Genomic DNA, 24,831 nt, shown 5'->3' with positions numbered 1-24,831 from the left:
TCTGGAGGACAATAACATTCATTTCGACTTCAAATTACTTCTTACAACAGTTTTGCAAATACAACGTCCACAATTGTGAATTGTACTGCAATAAACATGCAGTGATGTCTTTTTTGTGGTGTCTTTTTTGATATAGTGACTTCTTTTTTGGGGGGGGTAGATACCCAGTAGTGGGATTGCTGGATCAAATAGTAGATCTACTTTTAGTTATAGAAGAAATCTCCAAACTGTTTTCCATAGAGGTTGTACTAATTTACATTCTCACCAGCCATGTATAAGCATTCCAGATGAAGGGAGATTTAGTGAACTAGAAGGTAAATCAGAAAATATTCAAATTGAAATATGGAGAGAAAAAAAGGATAGAAAATACAGAAGAGAGAATAAATGACATCGAGAACTCCGTAATAATATTTGTTTACATTTAATTGAAGTCTCAGAAGAAGAAAAGAGAAATAACAGTATAGACACAATATTTAAAGATATAATAGCTGATAATTTACTGAATGTTTTTAAAAAATCATTTATAAAGGCTTATATACCCTAAGGAAGAAGCAGAAAGTGAGGCTGGAAAACTCATTTGGAGTCAGAGTGTTAAAGACTCCATCAATCCATGCAGCTAAATTTTGGCATGTGGGCAGATGGGAACATTGATGGAACAAATGTCAGGATGAGATCCCGGAAGCCCAAGGAGTCATATGAGGGGCCATTTGCTTAAAGAAACCAAGAGCAGAAAAGGGAGACACATGAGTACTTAGAGGACTACAAGAGTCAAATCTGGAAAAGCTGAGCTTAATTGCAAATCCAAGCAGACAGGAGACAGAAGAAATAGAAGAGAAACATCCCACAGGTTGGGACCTAGGCAGAGCTGAAATGGAATAAGAAACTAGAGCCAAACAAAGTTGGGAAGTTACAACAATTTCATGGAAACAGTCTGAGTATCTGAGGCAAATGGTTTAATTTGATTTACGGGCATGGTACTGGGGTGGATGATTGAAGGCTTTAAGGAGGTGAATAATATGGTACTAAGTGTGCTTTACAAAGATCATACTACAAAGATCAGTGTGAAAGGTGAATTAGAGAACTTGTGATGGTTCCAATCTCGGGATTGGGGATCAGGCAGTCTTGAGTGCAATGCTGATTCCACCTCAACTATCTCTGTTTCCTAGGGCATTTTGCATAAGCTCCCTGGGCCTTGGCTTTCACATCTGTAAATTGGGTATCTTCACAGGGTTGTTTTGAAGTTAATGAGATAATACATGTGAAGTACTTGGCCTAATGCCTGGTTTACAGTGAACATCCAGTGACCAGTGACAGGGCTCTTCTGAGGAGAAACCAGAGGCAGCAAGATCAACTGGGATGGTATTGAGATAGTCTAAGAGAGCCCGAGGGAGTGCAGGCATGGGCCAATAAACAGCTGTAAGAATGAGGAGGGGGGAAGATGTATCAGGGAATGTGTATGTGTGTGTGGGCAGGGGAGTATAGGGACAATGGAATAAGGCAAAGAAATAACACTGGAGTCCCCACCCCAACACTTCTTGAGCACATGCTGTGTGCCTAATTGTGTGCAGCTGATTAAGCTCTATGCCCAGATAACACTGAGAGCCCCAGGCCTCATTAAGCAAATTCATGCATGCTCCCATGGATGTACAAAAGATACATTTGGTCTTCAGAGTGAAGGGGCCTGCTATAGCCAAATATTCTGCAAGAATGTGCAAGCCTGGTGTGAACTTCGACCAGAGGCAAGCACTTTATTTGTAATAATCTCTGTCAGCCATAGCGTGACCACCAACAATTTGCACAGGTCCAGTAGGCTGTTAATTTTTCCAAAAATTGAAGAAGCAATTGAGAAACATTAAGGGAAAACTTACTTGTGTAGTTAATTTACTCCCCCTTTCCACATGAGCACTTCTTCAACCCAACCTAATACTTATGAGTAACAGCTCAGAACAGACGCTACTTATTTTCTCAGCCCAAGCAAGCTGTCTTGCAAAAGAGGTTAAGAATAGATTGCAACTCCCTCTAAGGTCTTGGTTTTGTCTCCTTGTTGCTTTCATTTAGACAAAAGGAAGTCTGTTTATCAAAGGATTTCCTGAGGCTCCAAATCCCTGGGTGAGGAGGTGAGGTGTGAAGGCCAAATGGCTCACTAGGAAAGATTTTAATCAGTGAGTACCACCGGTGGGTGCTTTCTCTTGGTTATGTTTGATTCCTCCAGCTTCACCACTGAGAAAAGTAGGCAAAGGGCAGAAAGGGTGACTAGTGAAGCAATGGGAAAGAGGAATAGAGGAGAAAACCTTCTCACTGCTCTAGCACCTTAGAGAGACTGAATAAAATCCTGTTTCCCCCAAGTTAACCACTCCACTGCCAGCTCCCCCATCAGCCAGCCCTAGGAAAAATAGTGTAATAGACGAAATGATTTCTGGTACCCTCATCTGCTTGCTTCTCTCACCCATCATTACCTCCTTTCCCAACACTGAATCCCAACTGCCCTCATGCTGTACCCCTTCCTTTGCCATCAGACCAAATGTAACCTTATCTTGTGATCTGGGCCTTTCTTTCCCTTATTCAACTTTGTCCCACAGAGCCTGAACTAATGTGTGTGTTCATTCTAGCAGTACCCAAAAGGGGCACATACACATTGGAAACTGGGAGCCTCAGGAAACTTTAAAAAAAAAAAAGATATCTGGCCTCTGCCAGAAAATAAAATGGCACCTTGAAGGAGCTGCAACAATTTGGACAGATATAATACTTTGACACTTTTGTTCACCTCAGTTAGTCTAAATTCAGTACTAATTCAGGTTGCTTTCAGTTTTTGTTTCCGTGTATGGACAACAACTTGGGGGCTTATTTGGGAGAGCAGCCATGCCCATCTGGCTCATCGTTATGCCCACCCACACACAATTCCCCCCAACACCTGTGTCTGGCACATAGAGTTCCATAATTGTTCCCCAGATTTAATGAGAATGAGCATATGATTGTTAATTTTTCTCCTGCTGAATCCAGAGATAGCAAAAAAAGCACTTTTCCATTTTAATAGCAGCCCTTGAAATATCAGTTTTAATATTTGCTGAGACTTATGTAATCATTCAATAATTAATTCTCATATTATCTTGTGAAATTGGTTATTCTTATGAAAGTTTTACAGATGAAGGAATTATGTTGAAATCCTGGTTTAAGAACAAGGGAGAGGCAAAATTTAGATTTGAATCAGATGGAAATTGCTTAAAGGTAGATTTAGCCCAGTTTATGCTTAAAGGTATTAATGACAGTGATGGTGAAGATTCTGAGATGTCTATTTTTTTTTTTTTTTTTTTTTTGAGACAGAGTCTCTCACTGTCACCCAGGTTGAAGTGCAGTGGCACGATCTTGGCTCACTGCAACCTCCACCTCCCATCTTTAAGCCATTCTCATGCCTCAACTTCCCAAGTAGCTGGGATTACAGGCATGTGCCACCACGCCTGGCTGTTTTTTTGCATTTTTAGTAGAGATGGGATTTTGCCATGTTGGCCAGGATGGTCTCGAACTCCTGACCTTGTGACCCACCCACCTCCACCTCCCAAAGTGCTGGGATTACAGGCGTGAGCCACCATGCTTGGTCCTGAGATGGCTATTTTCTAATTGGAAGTCCTCATCTGTGTACATGACACGTTTGTCTTCCTCCTAAAAAGACATATTTTAATAAAAGGGGAAAACAGTTGTCTTTTTAATGGTTTATCAGATTATATTCTCAAGTGTTTTCCTATCCCAGTCAAGGGCTTCATCATTCTTCTAGTCCGTCAAAGTCATTATGGCTTCCCTCCTTTTCCCATCCACACCCGTTCATCAGGAGGTACAATCACCTTGACCTCCTAGCCGTGTTTTAGTTTTTGATTGCTACCACCCCAGCTCCCGCTCTTGCCTAGAAGAATGAAATAGCCTCTTAAATATTCCCCTGCAACCATTCTTACTTCCTTACAATCCACAATCTTCTGATCAGTATAACTTTTATGCTTTTTTATAAACACAAATCAGTTCATGTCGCAGCTCTGTCTCCCATTGTATTTCAAAGAAAATTTAAACTCTTGTCCAAGGCCTTACATAATCTAGTTGCTCTTTGACCTCATATCTTTTCACTCTCTTACTTTCTATACTGGCATTATACTCCAGTCATTCTAGCCATCTTACTATTCCTTAAATATAGTGAGTTTATTTCTACCTGAAAGTCCTTTTACTTGCTGTTTACTGACCAGTGTTGCTAGTATCTTTGTTAATACATTGTTAATAGTTTGTTAAAACCTACTAAACTCTACAGGGTGCAAGCAAGAAGCAATTTTATTATTTCTTACTACTACTCCTCTGTCAATTTCTTCCTCAGCCCTGATGAAATCCTGGACAGATCTCATAACTTGTTTGATGGTTTTCAGTTATGAAAAGGTCCACTAAAATCTAAAATTGTGGTTTTCAACAGAAGAGGCCCACTCTCTGGGGGCATTTGGAAATTCATGGGACACATTTGGCTGTTGCAATGGTGGGGAATGAGATTTAATGGCATTAGCTATATACAGGTCTGAGAAACAAGACTTCTGCCAGCAAATGAACTCTTGTTGCAGATATTGCATGGCTTTCAAATGACCTGCTGGACATTCATGTATACTTGAATAAAACCCATAAATATAAAATATTTTTGCCTTGATTGACTGTACACTAAATTTTCCAAAATCGAAAACACTGGATAAATCAAAGGACGATTATACATTGTTTTGTTCAGAACTTTCCCAAGAGTTGTTTGTCATTTCAAAAAATCATTTCACTAACAGACACACCATGTGTGGTATATAAATAACCAATATGACACACTTGTGTAAGACGTGATCAGTAGCTGTTGTAATTATGGTGGTTCTGTATGTATGTATAGGAATATACTTAATCTTTATTTCAAATGGTTAAATATAAAGAAAAGCTACTGATTATATTAAATTAAATATTGTTACTCACTTCGATCCAGACTTGTTCACTACAAGTAGTTGCAAGCATTTCATTCATTATGTGATCTAGGATAGTCATGCCAAAGGATAAACTGAATGTTTATTATTTTATTATAAATTGCTTTTATTCATTTCACCTTCACATTACAGTTTGGTTTACATCTTTGTTTTTGAAATGTTGTGTGTAGGTAGCTTGTATTATCTATATATTTCATTTCAGGATATTAAAGAGATATGTTAGAATATTTATTATAAAAAGAGGGCATTAAGCCTGACAGGATTAAGGACCAGATTCTCAAGAAATCTTACTCTGGTGCATCCCATCAACTCAATGAGAATGCAGTTCACTTCTGCAGTAGCCTCTCTTCTCACTTTGCCCTCAAGGAAGTCTTATAAATCCAATTCCAGTTGAATCCCTGAAGCCCCCAAATTCCAGAGGGTACAGCTATCCAGGTGGTTTTCTTAAATTACCCCAACTTGACTTAAAGGAAAAGGAACAAGATGGGAAACATCACAGTATTGCAACAACTTGTTCCCTAAAGAAATAGTCCTCATCAACTCAACAATTTATCTTTGTTAATCTTGTATGTCCTGTGCATATAATAATCTGAGGGGAGCAAATCAACTTTTGCCACCTTGTGTACAAGCCTTCCATAAATTTTCTGGCACCTTATTTTAGAATTTGACACAGTCAGGGCCTCTGTTACAACCTTGAGGCAAGATGGAGACCGTTTTTAAAATTTGAGAAGATGAGGATTCCTCTAGGAATGAGTATGAGTACTGGGTGAATGTCATTTTTCTTTTTTCTTTTTTTTTTTTTTTTTTTTTTTTTGAGACAGAGTTTCACTCTTTCGCCCAGGCTGGAGTGCAGTGGCGCTGTCTCGGCTCACAACAACCTCCGCCTTCCAGTTTCAAGCGATTCTCTTGCCTCAGCCTCCCAAGTAGCTGGGATTACAGGCATGAGCCGCCACGCCCAGCTAATTTTTGTATTTTTAGTAGAGACTGGGTTTCACCTTTTTGGCCAGGCTGGTCTAGAACTCCTGACCTCGTGATCCACCCACCTTAGCCTCCCAAAGTGCTAGGATTATAGGCATGAGCCACTGCGCCCAGCCATGAATGTCATTTTTTAACTGCCAAATGTCAACTTTCTGGTGTTGATATTACAATATGATTATGTAAGATGTTACCACTGAGGGAAGCTGGACAAAAGGAATACAGAACTCTCTGTACTTTTTTTTTTTTAAATTCTTTTGAATCTATAATAATTTTAAATTAAAAAGTTAATAATATGCTAATTTGATTCTTACATGTATATTATTAAATCTCATCATGGGAGTGACATCAGCAACATGGCACAGTAGGAAGCTCCAAGCCTTTGTCCTCCTATGGAATCATTAAATAAACAACTAGGAATTGACTAAAATGACTTTATAGGAGGTCTGGAAATCACTCAAAGATCTACAGCAACCAAGCAAATAGCCAATTTTTTAAAAACCGAAATTACAAATGGTAGAAAATTTTGTAACATCTTTACTTGTCCTTGCCCCACCTGCCCCTAGCGTAATTCCCAAATTCGAGGCAATGCATAAATATACAAATATAAGAAGCTCCATGAACTCAGAGATCCACAGCAGGCACATTATAATCAAACTGTCAAAAGACAAAGAGAGAACCTTGAAAGCAGTGAGAAAAGCAACTCATCATGTACAAGGAATCCTTAATAAAATAATTTCTCAGAAGAAGCCATGTAGGACAGAAAGCAGTAGGATGATACATTTAAGGGGTTGAAGGGGGAAAAAAACCTGTCAACCAAGAATTTTACATATGGTAAAACTGTCATTCAAAAATTACAGAAAAATTAAGAAATTCTCAGATAAACAAAAGTTGAAGGCATTTTTTATCACCATTACATGACATGCTAAAGGAAATCTTTTAGGTTGAAATGAAAGGATGGTAGATAGTAACCGAAAGCCATATGAAGATATAAAGTACAGGTAAATACATGGACAAATATAAAAACCGGTATTATTGTCATTTTAGTACCTAATTCTGCTTTTTATTCTTCTACAACATTTTAGAGTTAAAAGAATAAAAAATCGCAAATCTATATTAATGGGTAAACAATATATAAAGATGTAATTTGTGACATCAATAACATAAAGTGGGCAAGAAAGATATGTAAACAAGTACAGTTTTTGTATGCAATTGATGTTAAATTATCAGCTTAAATTGTTATAATGTTAGTATGTTACATGTAATCTCTATGGTAGCCATAAAGAAAGTGTCTATAAAATATACCTAAATGTAAATGAAAATGGAATCAAAGTGTGTTACTACAAAACATCAACTACACACAAAGGAGGGCAGTAAGGGAGGCAATGAGGAACAACAACAACAAAAAAAACTATAAGACATGGAGAAAACAAATAATTAAGTAGCAATAGTAAGTTATTTCCTATCAATAATTGTTTTAAATGTAAATGAATTAAACTCCCAAATTGAAAGATATAGATTGGCTGAATGGACAGAAAAACAACATCCAACAATATGTTATCCGCGTGAAACTTTCATTAAACTTAAAAACATGCAGAGATTGAAAATGAAAGGATGAAAAATAATATTCCATGCAAAGACTAACCAGAAGAGAGCAGGGGTTGACTAAACTAATACTGGACAAAATAGACCTTAAATAAAAAAATTAGGCCAGGCACGGTGGCTCATGCCTGTAATCCCAGCACTTTAGGAGGCCAAGGTGGGTGGATCGCCTGAGATCAGGAGTTCAAGACCAGCCTGGCTTACATGGCAAAACCCCATCTCTACTAGAAATACAAAAATTAGCTGGGCTTGGTGGCAGGCACCTGTAATCCCAGCTACTCAGGAGGCTGAGGCAGACAGAATTGCTTGAACCCGGGAGAAGGAGATTGTAGTAAGCTGAGATCATGCCACTGCACTCCAGCCTGGGCCACGGAGTGAGACTCCATCTCAAAAAAAAAAAAAAAAAAGTAAAAAACATAAAAAGATGTAGAATATTATATAATGAAAAAGGATTAACAAAAAATATACAATTTTTAATTAACCAAAAAGATACAATAATTATAAATATATATGCATCAAACTTCATAGCTTCTAAATATATAAAGCAAATATTGCAAAATTGAAAAGAGAAACAGGCATCTCTACAATAGTAGGAGGAGACTTCAATATTCCAATAGGCCCACTTTCAACAATGGAGAGAACAACTAGCTGAAAAAATCAACAAGGAAATAAGGAACTTGAACAACACCACAGAGCAATTGAATCTAAAAGACATGCAGGACACTCCATCCAATAATAGCAGAATACACCTTTTTTGTCAAGTTCACATGGAACTTTCTCTAGGACAGACTACATGTGAGGCCACAAAAAGTCTTAATGCATTTAAAAAGATGGAAGTCATACAAAGTAACTTTTACAATCACAATAGAATGAAAATAAAAAATCAATAGCAAAAGGAAAACTGAAAAATTCACAAATATGTGGAAATTAAACAAGATATTCTTAAATAACCAATGGGTCAAGGAAGAAACAACAAGAGAAATTTTAAAATATCTTAAGACAATGAAAGTGAAAGGTCAACATTTAAAAAATGAAATACAGTGAAAGCAGCACTAAAAGGGAAATTTATAGCTATAAGGACATTAAAAAAGAAGAAAAATCTTAAATCAACAACCTACCTTTAAATGTTAAAGAACTAGAAAAGAAGAACAAATTAAACCCAAACAGCAGAAAGACAGAAATAATAAACATAAGAGCAGAGATAAATAAAATAAAGAATAGTAAAACAACAGAGAAATTAACAAAATTAAGAGTTGGTTCTTCAAAAAAATCAGCATTGACAAATTTTCAGTTAGATTGACTAAGAAAAATGAGAGAAGACTCAAATAACTAAAATTACAAGTGAAAGAGGGGACATTACTACTCATTTTAAAGAAATAAAAATTATTACAAGAGAGCACATGTATATAAACAATTATATACCAATAATTTGGCAAACTAGATGAAATGGACAAATTTCTAGAAACACGCAAGCTACCAAGACTGAATCATGAAGAAATGGAAATTTTGAACAGATCTATGACTAGTAAGGAAATCAAATCAGTAATCAAAATCCTCCCAACAAAGAAAAGCTCAGGAACAGCTGGCTTCACTGATGAATTCTACCAAATATTTAAAGGATAATTAACACCAATCTTCCTCTAACTCTTCCAAAAAGATTGAAAAGGAAGTAACAGTATCAAACTTCTTCTATGAGGCCAGCATTACCTTGATACCAAAGCCAGATGAAGACCCTACAGGAAAATTATAGACCAATATCCCTGATTAATACTGATGGAAAATCCTCAACAAAACATGAGCAAACCAAATTCAACTGTAAAGGAATTATATACCATGACTGAGTCATTCCTGGAATGCAAAGATGGTTCCCCAATTGAAAATCAATGTAATGCACCACATTAACAGAATGAAGAACAAAAATCTCATGATCATCTGAATTGATGTAGAAAAAGCAGTTGACAAAACTCAACACCATTTAATGATAAAAAATACGCAACAAACTGGTAATATGAGAAACTACCTCAACATAATAAAGAACATTTACACAAAGCCCACATTTGACATCATACTCAGTAGTGAAAGACTGAAAGCTTTTTCTCCACAGGAACAGAAATGACACAAAGATACCCACTTTCATCAATTCTATTCAACATAGTACTAGAAGTTTTAGCCAGAGAAATTTAACAAGAAAACCAAAAAGAAAGGGCATTCAAATTTTAGAGGAAGAAGTAAAATTATCCATTTGCAGACAATATAATCTCGTATGTAGAAAACCCTAAAGATTTCACATGCACACACAAAACTCTGTTAGAACTATTATAGGAGGTGGTTCACACTTGTAACCCCAGCACTTTGGAAGGTCAAGGTGGGTAAATTGCTTGAGCCCAGGAGTTTGAGACCAGCCTGGGCAACATGGCAATATCCCATCTCCATAAAAATATAAAAAATTAACTGGGCATGGTGGCATGTTCCTCCCAAATATTCCCAGCTACTTGGGAGGCTGAGGCAGGAGGATCACCTGAGCCTGGAGGTCAAAGCTGCAGTGAGCTATGATCATGCCACTGCCCTCCAGCCTGGGTGACAGAACTAGAGCCTGTCTTAAAAAAAAAGGAACTAATATAAAATAATTCAGCATAGTTGCAGAATACAAAACCAACACACAAAAATCGGTTTATTTCTACACATAAACAATGAAAAACCTGAAAAAAAAAGAAAATTTAAGAAAACAATTCCATCTACAATAGAATCAAGAAGAGTAAAATACTTCGGAATACATGTAACAAAAAAGGCAAGAAACTTCTACACCAAAAAACTATAAAATATTGCTGAAAGAAATTAAAGACAGACGTAATGAAAAGATATCCCCTGTTCATGGATTGGAAGACTTAATAATGTTAAGATGTCACTACTACTCAAAGTGATCTACAGATTCAGTATAATCCTTATCAAAATACCAATGGTGCTTTTTTTTTTACAGAAATAGAAAAATCTGTCCTATAATTCATATAAAATCTCAAGGAACCTTGAACAGTCAAAGTAATCTTGGAAAAGAACAACAAAGTTTGAGGCCTCACACTTCCTGATTTCAAAACTTACAACAAAATTACAGAAATCAAAACAGTGGACTATTGCCGTAAAGACAGACATATAGATCAATAAAATAGAATAGAGAGCCCCTAAATAAGCTTATACATAATCAAATGCTTTTTGCCAATGCTTCCACGACCATTTGAAGGGGGAAAGAATAGTCTTCATTCTTTTCCATATGCACATACAGTTTTCCCAATAGTTTGTCGAAAAGACAGTTGGGAAAACTGTATGTGCATATGGAAAAGAATGAAGTTAGAATTTTGCCTTATACCAGTCACAAAAATTAACTCAAAATGTATCAAAGACCCAAACATAAGAGCTAAATCTGAAGTCTTCTAAAGTCTTAAAATGTAGGGGAATACCTTCAATGACATTGGATTCGGCAATGATTTCTTGAATATGACACCAAAAGCAGGGGCAAAAAAAAAAAAAAAAAAAGAATTACATTAAGATTAAAAACATATGTGCACTAAAGGGCACTATCAACAGAATGAAAAGGCAACCCATGAAATGAGAGAATATTTGCAAATAATATATGTGATAAAAGGTTAATGTCCAGAAGGTATTAAAAAACTCCCATAGCTAAAGAACAAAAAAATCAAACAACCCAATTTAAAACTAGGGAAACAAATTGAATAGATATTTCTCCAAAGAAGACATAGGAATACAAAAAGCACTTGAAAATATTCCCAACATCACTAATTATAAGAGAAATACAAATCAAAACCACAGCAAAATACTTCACACCCATTAGAAAGGCTACTATTAAAAAATCAAATAACAAGTGTTGCTGAGGATGTAGAGAAATTGGAACTCTCGTCCATTATTGGTGGGAATGTAAAATGTGCAGCCACTAGAGAAAACAGTGTGATGGTTCCTTAAGAAATTAAAAAATAGAATTACCATATGATCCAGCAATTCATCTCCTGGATATACATCCAAAATAATTGAAAGCAAATGGCGAGTTGCATGTTTCATAGATATTTTTGAAAAATATTATTTTTTTTAACTTTTATTTTTGGTCCATGGAAACATGTGCAGGTTTGTTATATAAGTACATTGGGTGTCACGCGGGTTTGGTGTACAAATTACTTTGTCACCCAGGTAATAAGCATAGTATCTAGTAGGTAGTTTTTCAATCTCCACTCTCTTCTCACTATCCACTCTCAAGTAGGCCCCAGTGTCTGTTGTTCCCTTCTTTATGTCCATGTGTACTCAATGTTTAGCCCCTGCTTATAAGCAAGAACATTCAGTATTTGGTTCTCTCTCCCTTAATTAGTTCACTTAGGATAATCACCTCCAGATCCATCCATGTGCTGCAAAGTACATAATATCAGTCTTTTTCAGGGCTGTGCATTTGAGAGGAAGATGAATTCTGCTATTGTTTCAAATAATTTCTTGATTTCTGTCTTAATTTAATTGTTTGCTCAAAAGTCATTCAGGAGCAGGTTCCTTAATTTCCAAATAATTGTATAGTTTTGAGCAATCTTCTTAGAATTGATTTCTGTTTTTACTGCACTGTGGTCTGAGAGTGTGGTTGGTAGGATTTCGGTTTTTTGCATCTGCTGAGCATTGTTTCATGGCTGATAGTGTGGTTGATTTTAGAGTATGTGCCATGTACAGATGAGATGAATGTATATTCTGTTGTTTTAGGATGGAGGGTTCTGAAGATGTCTGTTGGGTCTATTTGGTTAAGTGTTGAGTTCAGGTCCCAAATATCTTCATTAGTTTTCTGTCTCAACAATCTGTCTAATTGTTGGGGCATTGAAATCTCCCACTCTTATGACGTGGTTATCTAAGTCTCTTCAGAGGTCTCTAAGAACTAGCTTTATGACTCTGGGTGCTTCTGTGATGGGTGTATATATATCTAGGATAGTTAGGTCTTCATGTTGAATTGAACCCTTTACCATCATATAATGCACTTTTTTGTCTTTTTTGATAATTGTTGGTTTAAAGTCTGTTTCAAAGTCTGTTTTGCCTGAAACTAGAACAGCAACCCCTCCTTTTTTCTGTTTTCCATTTGCTTGGTAGATGTTTCTCCATTCCTTTACTTTGAGCCTGTGGGTGTCATTGCTTGTGAGATGGGTCTCTTGAAGACAGTCTACAGTTGGGTCTTGCTCCTTTATCCAACTTGCCACTCTGCCTGTTAACTGGGGCATTTATATTCAAGATTAATACTGATATATGTGGATTTGTTCCTGTCATAATGTTGTTAACTGGTTATTGTGCAGACTTGTTTGTGTGGTTGCTTTATAGTGTCAATGGTCTATGTACTTAAGTGTGTTTTTGCGGTGGCTGGTAATGGTCTCTCCTTTCCATAGTTAGCATTCCCTTCAGGACCTCTCTTGTAAGGCAGGTCTGGTGGTAACAAATTCCTTCAGTATTTGCTTGTCTGAAAAGGATCTTATTTCTCCTTCGTTTATGCAGCTTATTTTGACTGGATATGAACTTCTTGGTTGGAATTTCTTTTTTTATAAGAATACTCAATATAGGTCCCCAATCTCTTCTGGCATGTAGGATTTTTTTTTTTTTGTTTCTCAGACGGAGTTTCGCTCTTGTTGCCCAGGCTGGAGTGCAATGGTGCAATCTCTGCTCACCGCAACCTCCGCCTCCCAGGTTCAAGTAATTCTCCTGCCTCAGCCTCCCGAGTAGCTATGATTACAGGCATGAGCCTCCACACCTGACTAATTTTGTATTTTTAGTAGAGACGGGGTTTCTCCATGTTGGTCAGGCTGGTCTCAAAATCCCGACCACAGGTGATCCACCTGCCTCAGCCTCCCAAAGTGTTGGGATTACAGGCATGAGCCACCGCACCCAGTGGCTTGTAGAGTTTCTGCTGAGAGGTCCACTGTTAGCCCAATACAGTTCCCTTTGTAGGTAGCCTGTCCTTCTCTCTAGCTGCCTTTAATATTTTTTCTTTCATGTCATCTTTGGAGAATATGTTTTCCAAGTTGCTTCCTCTCCCTCTTTTTCAGGGATGTCAGTGAGTCATACGTTTGGTCTCTCTACATAATCCCATATTTCTCCAAGATTTTGTTCATTCTTTATTATTATATTTCCTAATTTTTGTCTGACTGAGTTAATTCAGAGAACTGGTCTTTGGCCTCTGAGATTCTTTCCTCAGCTTGGTCTATTCTGCTGTTAACACTTGCAATTGTATTATGAAATTTTTGAAGTAAGTTTTTCGACTCTATCATATCAGTTTGGTTCTTTCTTAAAATGGCCATTTCGTCTTTCAGCTCCTGTATTGTTTTATTGTATTCCTTAATTTCCTTGGGTTGGGTTTCAACTTTCTGCTGAATGTTGATGATCTTCCTTCCTATTCAACATTCTGAATTCTGTCTGTCATTTCAATCATTTCAGCCTGGTTAAGAACCATTGCTGGGGGGCTAGTGTGGTCATTTGAAGGTAAGAAGACACTCTGGAGTTTTGAGCTGCCAGAGTTCTTTTGGTAGTTCTTTCTCATCTGTGTGGGCTGATGTTCCTTCAGTCTTTGAAATTGCTGTCCTTTGGATTGGGTTTTTTTTGCTTTTATCTTCTTTGATGTCCTTGGGGGATCTTATTGTGGTATAAGGTGGGTTCACCTAACTGACTTCATTTCTAGAAGATTTAGGGGGCCAAGTCTCAGGTCAGTACCCCTGATCTGCATGCTCTAACTCTAGGGTTCTGGTTTGAGGCCCCTGGCTTTGTTCTCTGGCTCCTTGAGGTTAGGAATCTGCTGTGCTGGAGGGGCCAAGGTGTTCCTGGTCCCCTGGCCACAACATTGTGGGTGGTGCCAGTCAAAGCACTTTGTCTGGGTGGTGGCAGCAGGATCCATGCTTGCTTGTGTGTGCCAGTAGCTGTGGCAACATGGTAGGGTTCATGCACTTTAGCTGGTGCAGGGCATAGGGGAGAGCAAGGCATTGTTCTTGCACACACTTGCTGCAGCAGTAGCAGCAGCAGGGGTGGGCGCTGGTGGGAGTGGGGTTGCTGGCATCTCTGTGTGTGTTCACATGGGTGGCAGCTGTGGCATGATTGGGGTGGGGTTGCCAGTGTTTGTGTGTGCATTTGTGCTGGCAGTGATGGTTTGGTGGGGTGTCTGTGTGTCAGCAGGAAGGGGGACATTGTGGTGTGCTTGCACTGGCAGTGGTGGTGCAGAGAGGTACGTGCTGGTGGGAGGCCATGGGTGAGTGCATGCTGGCAAAGCACTGGGGGAAGGCCAAGGTGCAGGGATCCTGTGTGTGGGCTGGTGCATGTCAGTGGGGGCTGGTCTGCTGGAACTCTCCAATGGTCAGGCATGGTCTTCCAGCAAAGAAGCTAGGACGAGGGCCCCTGGGAAGCAGTCTGGTTGGGCATGTGGCTGCAAGTGGGTGTGGCCAGACTGGGATCCCAGGAGACGCCAGCAGACAGTGGGGCACTCAGATGGGACTGGCCTTGTCCCACAGGCAGGACCACCCAGCTTTGTCCAGGTCTGACAGTCACCTTAAGGCTAAAGTCTCCTAGAGGAGCACAGAGAAACTTGGGGGAGGGGTGTTCCTGGCCATGCTCCACTGCAGATGTTCCTGCACCAAATGCTCTGGGCTCCATACAGGCTGGAGTCTTGCCCCTGCCACCTCTCTAAGCAGCTCCTCCTATGAGTTCAAGTGTCCGTGTGGCTCGTGGGATTTTCTGCTGCTAGAATTCCAAAAGTCATCCATGGCAAAAGCAAGCCATTTCCTACCTGTTCAACTCATCCCTTCCCCAGGGGTCCCTGGGACCCAGGAAGGAGTTTTGGTACTTAGCAGCAATGTGCAGCCTTCCCAGCTTCCTCCCCCTTCAAGCCAACACCTGCGAACTTCTGTCCACTCTCAATGCCTTCTCTCTGAATATCTGCTCAGCGTGTGTCAGTTTTCCTGATGTCCTGGTCTCTCGCTGGGAGATGTTCCTCCTGGCTGTGTCTAGTGGGCCATCTTGGCTCCTCCTTCCTATATTTTATAGCAATAAAAAAACTCATGAATAATTTCAGTTATTGTTTAGGACTTAAACAAAATATTGCACAGGGAGATTATATTATTACTGATATAGTTTAGACTTACTGGCTCATGGTAATAATAAACATAAGATTGTGGTAGTTGATTTTATTGTTTTTGTATTCTCAACAGACAATATACTCCATTACTGCTTGCATCCAGATCATATTGCTTTCCACCACCCAACCCTCTGTACACCACTACTGTTCAGTAGTCATTTATTGATGAAAGAAGGCATCCTGAAGGTGCATTAAAATATGACTCCCGATGGATTAGGAATTCTCAGCTATTATATTTGAGAAGTTACCTTTTTAATTTCTAAATTCACCCAACAAACTCCTTTGGTCAAGGATTCTTTGTGCCTCTGAAATACCTTGTGGATCATGAATAGACAAAGCCCCTTCTCTTGTGGAGTCTGCATGCCTTATATAGGGGAGAGGCAAAGTTTTTTGATCACCTGACTAGTAATAGAGTAGGGAGTAAATGAGGATGAAGACATTTATGGAAACTCTTGAGGAGGAACCATGTTGGCGGTCTCCTCCTACATCCCTTTACATTTAGAAGAGTCATAGATCGTCAGTCATGAATATCCATCAGATACCATTCTATCTTTAGTAGAGTTGAGAGATGGATAGATTCATCACAAAGTAGTAGATCAGGGTCCTTCCTCTGATTTTTACAGGTTTCAAATAGATATTAATGCACTGAATTCAAATCAAAGCTTCATATTCCTCCCACATCACTGATGTATTAATATTTCTGTTTATCTTATTAGCACTTATAGCCTGTTAATCTTTTTTGTGGGTTGCATTAGCAAACAGACCCATGTCAAAACCAAAATGAGCAGTGGCTTCCCATCTCACTCAGAGTAAAAGCATGTAAGGCCCTGTACCATCTGCACCCCTTTCCACCAACACAAAGCTTACACACATGCACACATACACACACACACAATACAACTCTTTCCCTTCAACTCTCTCCCTCTCTTACTTCTGCTGTTACTAGGTACATTGCCTAATCTGCTGTTCCTTGAACTTGCCAGTCATAATCCTGCCTCAGCGTCTTTGCACTAACTGTTCCCTCTGCCTAGAACACCCTTCTTCCAGATATCTAAATGGATCACTTCTTCAAATTTTTGCTGAAATGTCACCTCAATGAGGCCAACTCATCAAAGTTAAAGCTCCGCTCCCCGCCCCACATACACACTTCCTACTCTCTTTCCTGCTGAATTTATCTCCATAGCATGTATCATCATCTAATAAACTATTTTTCTCCCCTTACTACAATGTAAGCTGCATGACGGCAGGAATATTTGTCTATTTTGTTTACTGCCATGTCCTAAGCATAGAGAATACACCTGACCAAAAAAAAGGCACTCATTAAATATCTGTTGAATGAATAAATAGATAGGAAAAGAAAAGGAAAAAATGAAAGAAGAAAAGAGAAGAAAAAAAACCCTTCAGACGATATTCCAGATTCAAGAAGATACAGCCACCACCAAGAAAACTGGTCAACACACCAGTTTTCTTCCTGCTTTCATTTTTGCTTCCTCTGATAGGTTAGGTAAGGAAGATAAGAATAAATAAGACATTTGTAAGAGCACTTTAAAATTCCAAAGAGCTATTTTTTTTTTTTTAATGGAGTCTCACTCTGCCACCCAGGCTGGAGAGCAGTGGCACGATCTCGGCTCACTGCAGCCACTGCATCCCAGGTTCAAGCCATTCTCCTGCCTCCTGAGTAGCTGGGATGACAGGTGCACAACACCATGGCTGGGTAAATTTTGTATTTTTAGTAAAGATGGAGTTTCACCATGTTGGCCAGGCTGGTCTTGAACTCCTGACCCTAAGTGATCTGCCCTCCTCGGTCTCCCAAAGTGCTGGGATTACAGGCATGAACCACTGCACCCAGCCCAGAGTCCTTTTATATACAATGTCTGGTTTGATAAAAATGTTGGACTACATTCCTGGAGAAGAGGTCTACTGGTAGAATGTGACAATTTTATGGTTGCATTTTATTTCTCATTTAAACGAATTAAATTCCTGCAAGAAACAACCCATTTAGTTATCAGAGAGCCAAGACCTTCCACTTATTTTGTTTTAAGGAATCTGCGTTCCTCACTGTTTTCTATTTAGTCCTGCCTTTATGCCTTTACTCATGCTGTTCCTCTCATAAGAAAGCCTTTCCCTGTCTATCTATCTAAATGCTATGCATCCTTCAAGGTCCATGTTGACAGGGTGGAAGAGGAGCAACATACTAGTATGCATTAATAAATGAATTCTATTATTCTTCAATTACAAATTGCACCTGCATAACCTGCTTCTTGTAATGTGAAGAGAACTTTTAAATGTAGCATTCACTGGGAGGGAAATGCTTTGTCAGCTCTGTTTTCCCCATGCCCAGTGGTTTCACCATGAACCATTCCTGGCACATGGTGGGTACTCAATTAATATTTGATACTTGAATAAGTGAATGATTCTGAGTCTCTGTATAATCAGAATTCAGCTTAATTATACCTTGAACCATTAAGAAATGAGACTGCATCAGAACTCATACACTGAGTTAGAAAGCCAGCACAATTCTATGACAAGGCATATTTTCATATTCCCACATCCTCTCAACATACAACCTCCTAATTGCCTTCTGCACTACCCCACAGTATGCACATAATGCCATGCAATGGGCTTGCTTTGTGCAGATCTCCTTTGTGCGTAACCATGGCAATGCTGTCTACTTCATACTTGAAGTGTCTGGAGGACTATGGCTGTGAATGTTAACTCACTGTATGATGACTTAATGACTTGCTTTGCATGCAGGAGGGCCCAGTACATTTTGGAATTTTTTAATCATCATAATCAGAACACTTCCTCTGTTTCTTCCATGAAGTAAAACACCTATTTACCAAATAGGCTAGAATAAAAATTCTAGATTCCCCAAACTGACATACGAAGACAATGTCTGGCGCTAAAATCTGAGGATAAAAGACTCGGGGACTGTCCTCAGAGCTTCTATTATCATCTGATATCTACACATTGGCAGTGGAATTCCTGTCACCATTTTGCACAGAAAGAATCACGTTGTGGCAATGCTAAAAGTACAGAGGATACAAATGCAGTGCATCCTGTACATTTTGTCTCTCACAGGTTCTAGCTATGACATGTGGCCAAGTTCTCCATGCAAGAAGGCATATTTCCCTCCAGGGTTTGCATTTATTTCTCATGTGAATATTTGGATGCTGCCAGAATCCCACCCATATGCCACTAATCTGATCAATTTTAAGCCAACTCTTCCTTTACTGTTAATTGGAAATACAAAGTATGCTGAAATACCAAATAAGGCAAGCAGCCGTCTTTTAAAACACATACACACACACACAAACGCACACATTTCCATATTCTGACAAACTATACAAGATTTTGAAATCAAACCCACCTCTCACTTTTGATCTGTTCATGATTATGTCGTTATGTAAACACTTTGTGAGAAATTCATAGATAGTTTATGTTTAAAAACAACTCAAATTTCAATTGCATTTTAATTAGTTTCTTTATAAACCTATTGCGGGTAAATTTTCATGAAAGTTTTTATAATTTCCTTTAGGAAGAATATACAGAATGTGGAAGTAGTCTAAAACTCAGATGAAGAACAAAACTGGTACGTTTCAGATTAACTTTAAAAAGTAATAAGAAGAAGTCCACGTTAAGGAAAGTTGATACATTATTCTAAACTTACAGCATCTTCAAAGAAAGGTGAAATACAGTTTGGTTCACCGTTGTGTCAGTCTTAATTTTTACTTGGAATATAGCTTATGTGTTGCAATTTCAGCACTATATAGAATGTAAATTCTTCACGGCAGAATTTCTTTTTTTTTTTTTAAACTATATAACTTACCTTCTTTAAAACATTGTGTATATTTATGATTCTTTGTATATGTGGTTCTAGAAATGGTGATTCATACTTTACAATTTTTCTTAATTTTGTTTCTTATTCAGTGAGAATATTTAAAAGAATAATAATCTGGCTTATCGTGTTTGGCTTCTAAAATAAAGATTGTCATTGACAAAGACATTCCAGCCCACAGCTGGGTTACCAAAACAGACAAATAAGAAGTACAAATAGGTAACTTATTCACGGCTTTAAAAATAAATGATTTTCCGTTATAAGATGAAGTCTCAAAAAACAACGAGGGGATAACATCAGCGAACATTTTGGAGTAAGGAACTCTGAAATGTTGCTCCTCCAGAAAAGCAATGCGAAAACTAACCAAAATTGTTAAAATCAACTTTTTCAGTTCTCTGGAAACTAAGCAATGGCTTTAACAACATGGGAAGTGTTTAGTCAAGAAAAACAGCTGCATCTCAATAAGAACAGTAAGCTTCACGGCATTTACACTTACACTAGTCCTATCATCTGTTTCCATGCTCCACACCACCATGAAAAATAACAGCCTGCCTTCCCAGTACTAGAGAAAGTAGAGCAGAGCTGGAGATCTTTCACAGCTCCACTCAAAAATAGGAATCACTACCAAACGGCTCCTTGGAAGAGACCACTTGAAAGGCTTGTCATTATTAGAGCTCACTGAAACTCTCCTAATGCTAAACATTTCTACCCAGATGGTGGAGGGGCATTTCTCAAATGTTTTAACCTCACAGTTGCCTGAAGTGATGGATAGCAGTTAAGGCAAACAATAAAGTAGTCAGAAAGCTTAAAAGAAAAAGCTGAGGAATCAGATGTTTGTCGGGGTTTTGAAAAGTTTCAACATATTCTTGGGAATCTAAAAGGTCACAAATGTGTGTAGGGCTTTTCAGAAGCTCAAGAAAAACAATGACTATAATCGTTCACCTCTGACTGAACATAAGGCTCTGCACAAGCAGGAAGTGAAGGCTAAAACAGAGTTGTAAACTGACTGGTAGAGTGTTGAAGGCACGCCCCAGCACATGCACATACAGAGCCCCTATGACTGGAAGACTTGAAGACTTTTTGGTTCCAGGCATTTAAGAAAAATGCTGACTAATCATTATCTGACCGCTAAGCTAAGTAAGTGGAAACTTTAGTGCCACGAAAGCAAAGATAAAGAATTTACAACATTTCTTCATAAAAGTAATTAAACAACTACTTAAAGCAGCAATGAGAAACTCTGGGAGGGTAAGCGACTGATTTTCAGAGCTGTCACATTATATTCTTTGAAATGTCCAGTTTTCTTTTTTTTTTTTTTTTTGAGACGGAGTCTCGTGCTGTTGCCCGGGCTGGAGTGCAGTGGCCGGATCTCAGCTCACTGCAAGCTCCGCCTCCCGGGTTTACGCCATTCTCCTGCCTTAGCCTCCCAAGTAACTGGGATTACAGGCGCCCGCCAACTCACCCGGCTAGTTTTTTGTATTTTTTTTTTTAGTAGAGACGGGGTTTCACCGTGTTCGCCAGGATGGTCTCGATCTCCTGACCTCGTGATCCACCCGCCTCGGCCTCCCAAAGTGCTGGGATTACAGGCTTGAGCCACCGCGCCCGGCCTTTTTTTTTTTTTTTTTTTTTTTTTTTTTTTTTTTTTAAATGTCCAGTTTTCAACAAAAAAATTAGAAGATGTGCAAAGAAACAAGGAAGTATGGCCCACACAGGAAAATAAGCAATCAGTAGAAGCTGTCACTAAGGCAATCCAGGCATTGGACTTACTAGGTGGACTTTAAAATGGCTATTTTAAATATTTTCAAAGAGCCAAAGGAAAATATGCCTGAAGAACTAAAGGAAAATATGAGAAAGATGTCTCACCAAATAGAAAACAAAAAGAGTCAGGAATAATAAAAAGAAACCAAATAGAAATTCTGGAGCTTAAAAATTACAATAACTGACAGGAAATAATCACCAGGGGAGCCAATAGCAGATTTGAGCAGGCAGAAGAAACAATCAAAGAACATAAAGTGTGATTACATTATCCTTAGCAAACCAATGCAGAAACAGAAAACCAAATACTGCGTGTTCTCACTTATAAGTGGAAGCTGAATGATGAGAACACATGGACACATGGGGGGAACAACACAAACTGGGGCCTGTTGGAGGGTGGGGAATCGGGGGAGGGAGAGCATCAGGAAGAATAGCTCATGGATGCTGGGCTTCATACCTGGGTGATGGGCTGATCTGTGCATCAAACCACCATGGTACAAGTTTACCTATGTAACAAACCTGCACATCCTGCACATGTACCACAGAACTTAAAATAAAAGTTGGGAATTAAAAAAAAGAAAGAGAGAGATCAATGAAGATTATCTGTTCTGAGGTATAGTGATTAAAAAAAAAAATGAAGAAAAATGAGCAGAGTCTCAGAGATCTGCTCGGTGATGTGGGATACCACGAAGCGTACCAATATATGCATAATGGGAGGGCCAGGAGGAAAGAAGAAAGAGAAAGAAATAGAAACATGTTTGAATAAATAATGGCCCCAAGCTTTTCAAATTGGTTTTAAAACATTAATCTGTGCATCCAAGAAGTCAACAAACTTCAAGTAGGATAAGCTCAAGGAGACCCACACCTACAAACATTATAATTAAACTATTGAAAGCCAGAGAAAAGAGATAATCTTGAAAGGAGCGAGAGAGCAACCACTCATCACATACAAGTGATCCTCAATAAGATGAACTCATCAGAAACCATAGAGGCCACAAAACAGTGGACTGACATATTCAAAGCACTGAAAGAAAAACCATAAACCAAAATTTCTATTTATAGTAAAACCATAATTAAAAAACGTAGGAGTAATTCAGACAGTCCCAGATAAATAAAAACTGAGAGTTTGCCACTAGTAAACCTGCACTAAAGAAATGCTGGCCAGGCATGTGGCTCACTCCTGTAATCCCAGCCGTTTGGGTGGCTGAGGTGGGAGGATCGCTTGAGCTCAGGAGCTAGAAACCAGTTTGGGCAACATAGTGACACCTTGTCTCTAAAAAAGAAAAAAGAAGAAGAAGAAGAGGAAGAAGAAGAAATGCTAAGGGAACTTCTGAAAGGACGCTAGACAATACCTAGAATTTATACCTAATTTACTTGAAGAAATAAAGGCCCTGTCATTCCAGACAGGAGACTCCACTAGGGAGTATGTTATCTGGGCAGCCACCAGGGGCCCGATCACCCCTGACAGGCCTCCTAGGCCAGGCTTCACTTCTCGGGTGCTCCAAGCCCTTCTAATAGTACTTTGGTGGATGACTTGGATTCATCTTTCAAGGCTTGCTTTGTTTCTCTGGTGAGTCAGGACTATGTCAATGGCACTGATCAGGAAGAAATTTGAACTGGTGTTAATCCGCGTATCCAGAAGTTTCTGGATACTGCAAGAAAGACAATGTTTTTTTTTTTTTTTTTTTTTTTTTTGCTTTCCTGAAAAAGATTGCAATTATCTGTCCAGAAACCAGAGCAAGTTATCAAATAGGATATCTCAGAACTAAGGAATGAATTACAGCATTAAGATGCACTGATTCAGGTTAGGCGAGAGCTGTGCTACGCGAGGGTGTCGGACGTCGTTTCTCCTTTTCATCATATAGACAACAGCCATGCTGCAAAGATGGTCAACGTGCCTAAAACCCGAAGAACCTTCTGTAAGAAGTGTGGCAAGCATCAGCCTCACAAAGTGACACAGTATAAGAAGGGCAAGGATTCTTTGTATGCCCAGGGAAAGAGGCGCTATGATCAGAAGCAGAGTGGCTGGGCAGACAAAGCCAATTTTCCGGAAGAAGGCTAAGACCACAAAGAAGATTGTGCTAAGGCTGGAATGTGTTGAGCCTAACTGCAGATCCAAGAGGATGCTGGCCATTAAGAGATGCAAGCATTTTGAACTAGGAGGAGATAAGAAGAGAAAGGGCCAAGTGATCCAGTTCTAAACTTTGGGATATTTTTCTTCTGATTTTGAAGAGAAAATGTTGAAGCCATAGAAAAATTACCTGAGGGAAAATAAATAGTGATATTCTTACGCAAAAAAAAAAAAAAAAAAAAAAAAAAAAGATGCACTGATTCAGAAGCATTTGAGAAAGCTGAGGCATTGGTAGCAGGTGCTAAAGAACATCAACATGCAGCACAAAAAGCCAGCCGACATCCCTCAGGGCTCCTTGGTCTACCTTGAGCAGGCATCTGCCAGTATCCCTGCACCTCTGAAGTCAACCTGAGCAAAGGGCAAAGGCTGTCGGCCTGAGAGAGGCCTGGTGTGCAAGGTTTGCCATACATCCCTTCTTGTGGACTTGGCATTTGGGAAGAAGTCTTTGCCAGAGAAGGAGTTGATTTTAGTTTTCTGCTCCCCACCAAAAATTTTTCCACTACTGTTACAAGCTGTTAATTCCTTGAGTACTCTATAAAATATCTATAGCTTAGGTAAACCAAGTAAATTTTTTTTTTTTGTCTAGCAAAGTTTAGAGTGTTAGTGTGATGGTACGGATTCTTTTTTATGGTGGTTGTGCTTGTTTTTAAGTTTTTGTATGACTTATTGTCTTTTCATGTGTGTTTCCCATTGTTTGTTTGATCTGAGGGAAAATTTGTAATAGCCTGAGAATCAGGGGATGAGGATTTTTCTTGTAGGCCTCTTAGGGATGACAGTTACCCTTCACTGGTAGTATAGAAAAATATATAAATTTGCTCTTTTTCAAGACTTCAAACTACCTCAAGAAAAGGAATCTAATGCAACAATATTTGTAATGCTTCCAGAGCTCTCAAAATGAGGATTTTTTATAAATAGGTCTGAAGAGGATTAAAATATCCTGGGTTAGTGTAGCAATATGACAGTAGGATCCTTAGGTTGATGCTGACTTTTATTTGGCATAAGTTTATATTTTGTGTGCTGTTTATTTACCCTTTTGACAGGGAGGGCTGTAGCGGAAGCTGTGATAGGCTAAAAGTTGTTATGTTCTGCAGTAATGAATTAGTTTAAGTAATGAGGTAGACCCTGTTCTCAGCAGTGTGACAGTTGGGGCAGAGGTGAGCTATGAGGGGCTGAAGCTTGCTCTGATCATTTCTTTCTGTTTTGAGTTTTGTTTGCTTGTATAATTTTTGTTTTACATTATGGGAGGTGAGATATTTTCCATTAAGGAAGATTGTTGCTAACGGATTTCTTGATTAAAAACCTAAATAAACTGATTAAGTTTTAGGCATTCTTTCAAAGGGGTTCTCGGTGAAGAGATTGGGGACTATTCTATTTGGTGCTTAGTGAAAACATTTTGAGTTAATGCACGTGCCAGTTA

At 38.8% G+C, this 24,831-nt stretch overlaps 1 protein-coding gene and 2 pseudogenes across 2 annotated transcripts in view; all 3 read left to right on the top strand.

The window, feature by feature from the left end:
• SLC9A7 (solute carrier family 9 member A7) overlaps positions 1-24,831 on the top strand; it is a 1,149,612-nt gene that overhangs the window by 789,944 nt on the left and 334,837 nt on the right. The window lies entirely within an intron of this gene.
• On the top strand, positions 972-23,792 carry LOC126945750 (mediator of RNA polymerase II transcription subunit 28-like; annotated as a pseudogene).
• LOC126945681 (60S ribosomal protein L36a-like) lies at positions 23,087-23,604 on the top strand (annotated as a pseudogene). Its single transcript, XR_007722517.1, has one exon. The product of XR_007722517.1 is annotated as a 60S ribosomal protein L36a-like (transcript).

The sequence above is a fragment of the Macaca thibetana genome, chromosome X, assembly GCF_024542745.1.
Source record: "Macaca thibetana thibetana isolate TM-01 chromosome X, ASM2454274v1, whole genome shotgun sequence".
Classification (NCBI taxonomy): Eukaryota; Metazoa; Chordata; class Mammalia; order Primates; family Cercopithecidae; genus Macaca; species Macaca thibetana.
Note: the sequence above shows the minus strand (reverse complement) of the source record. Positions and strands in the feature narration are given on the sequence as shown.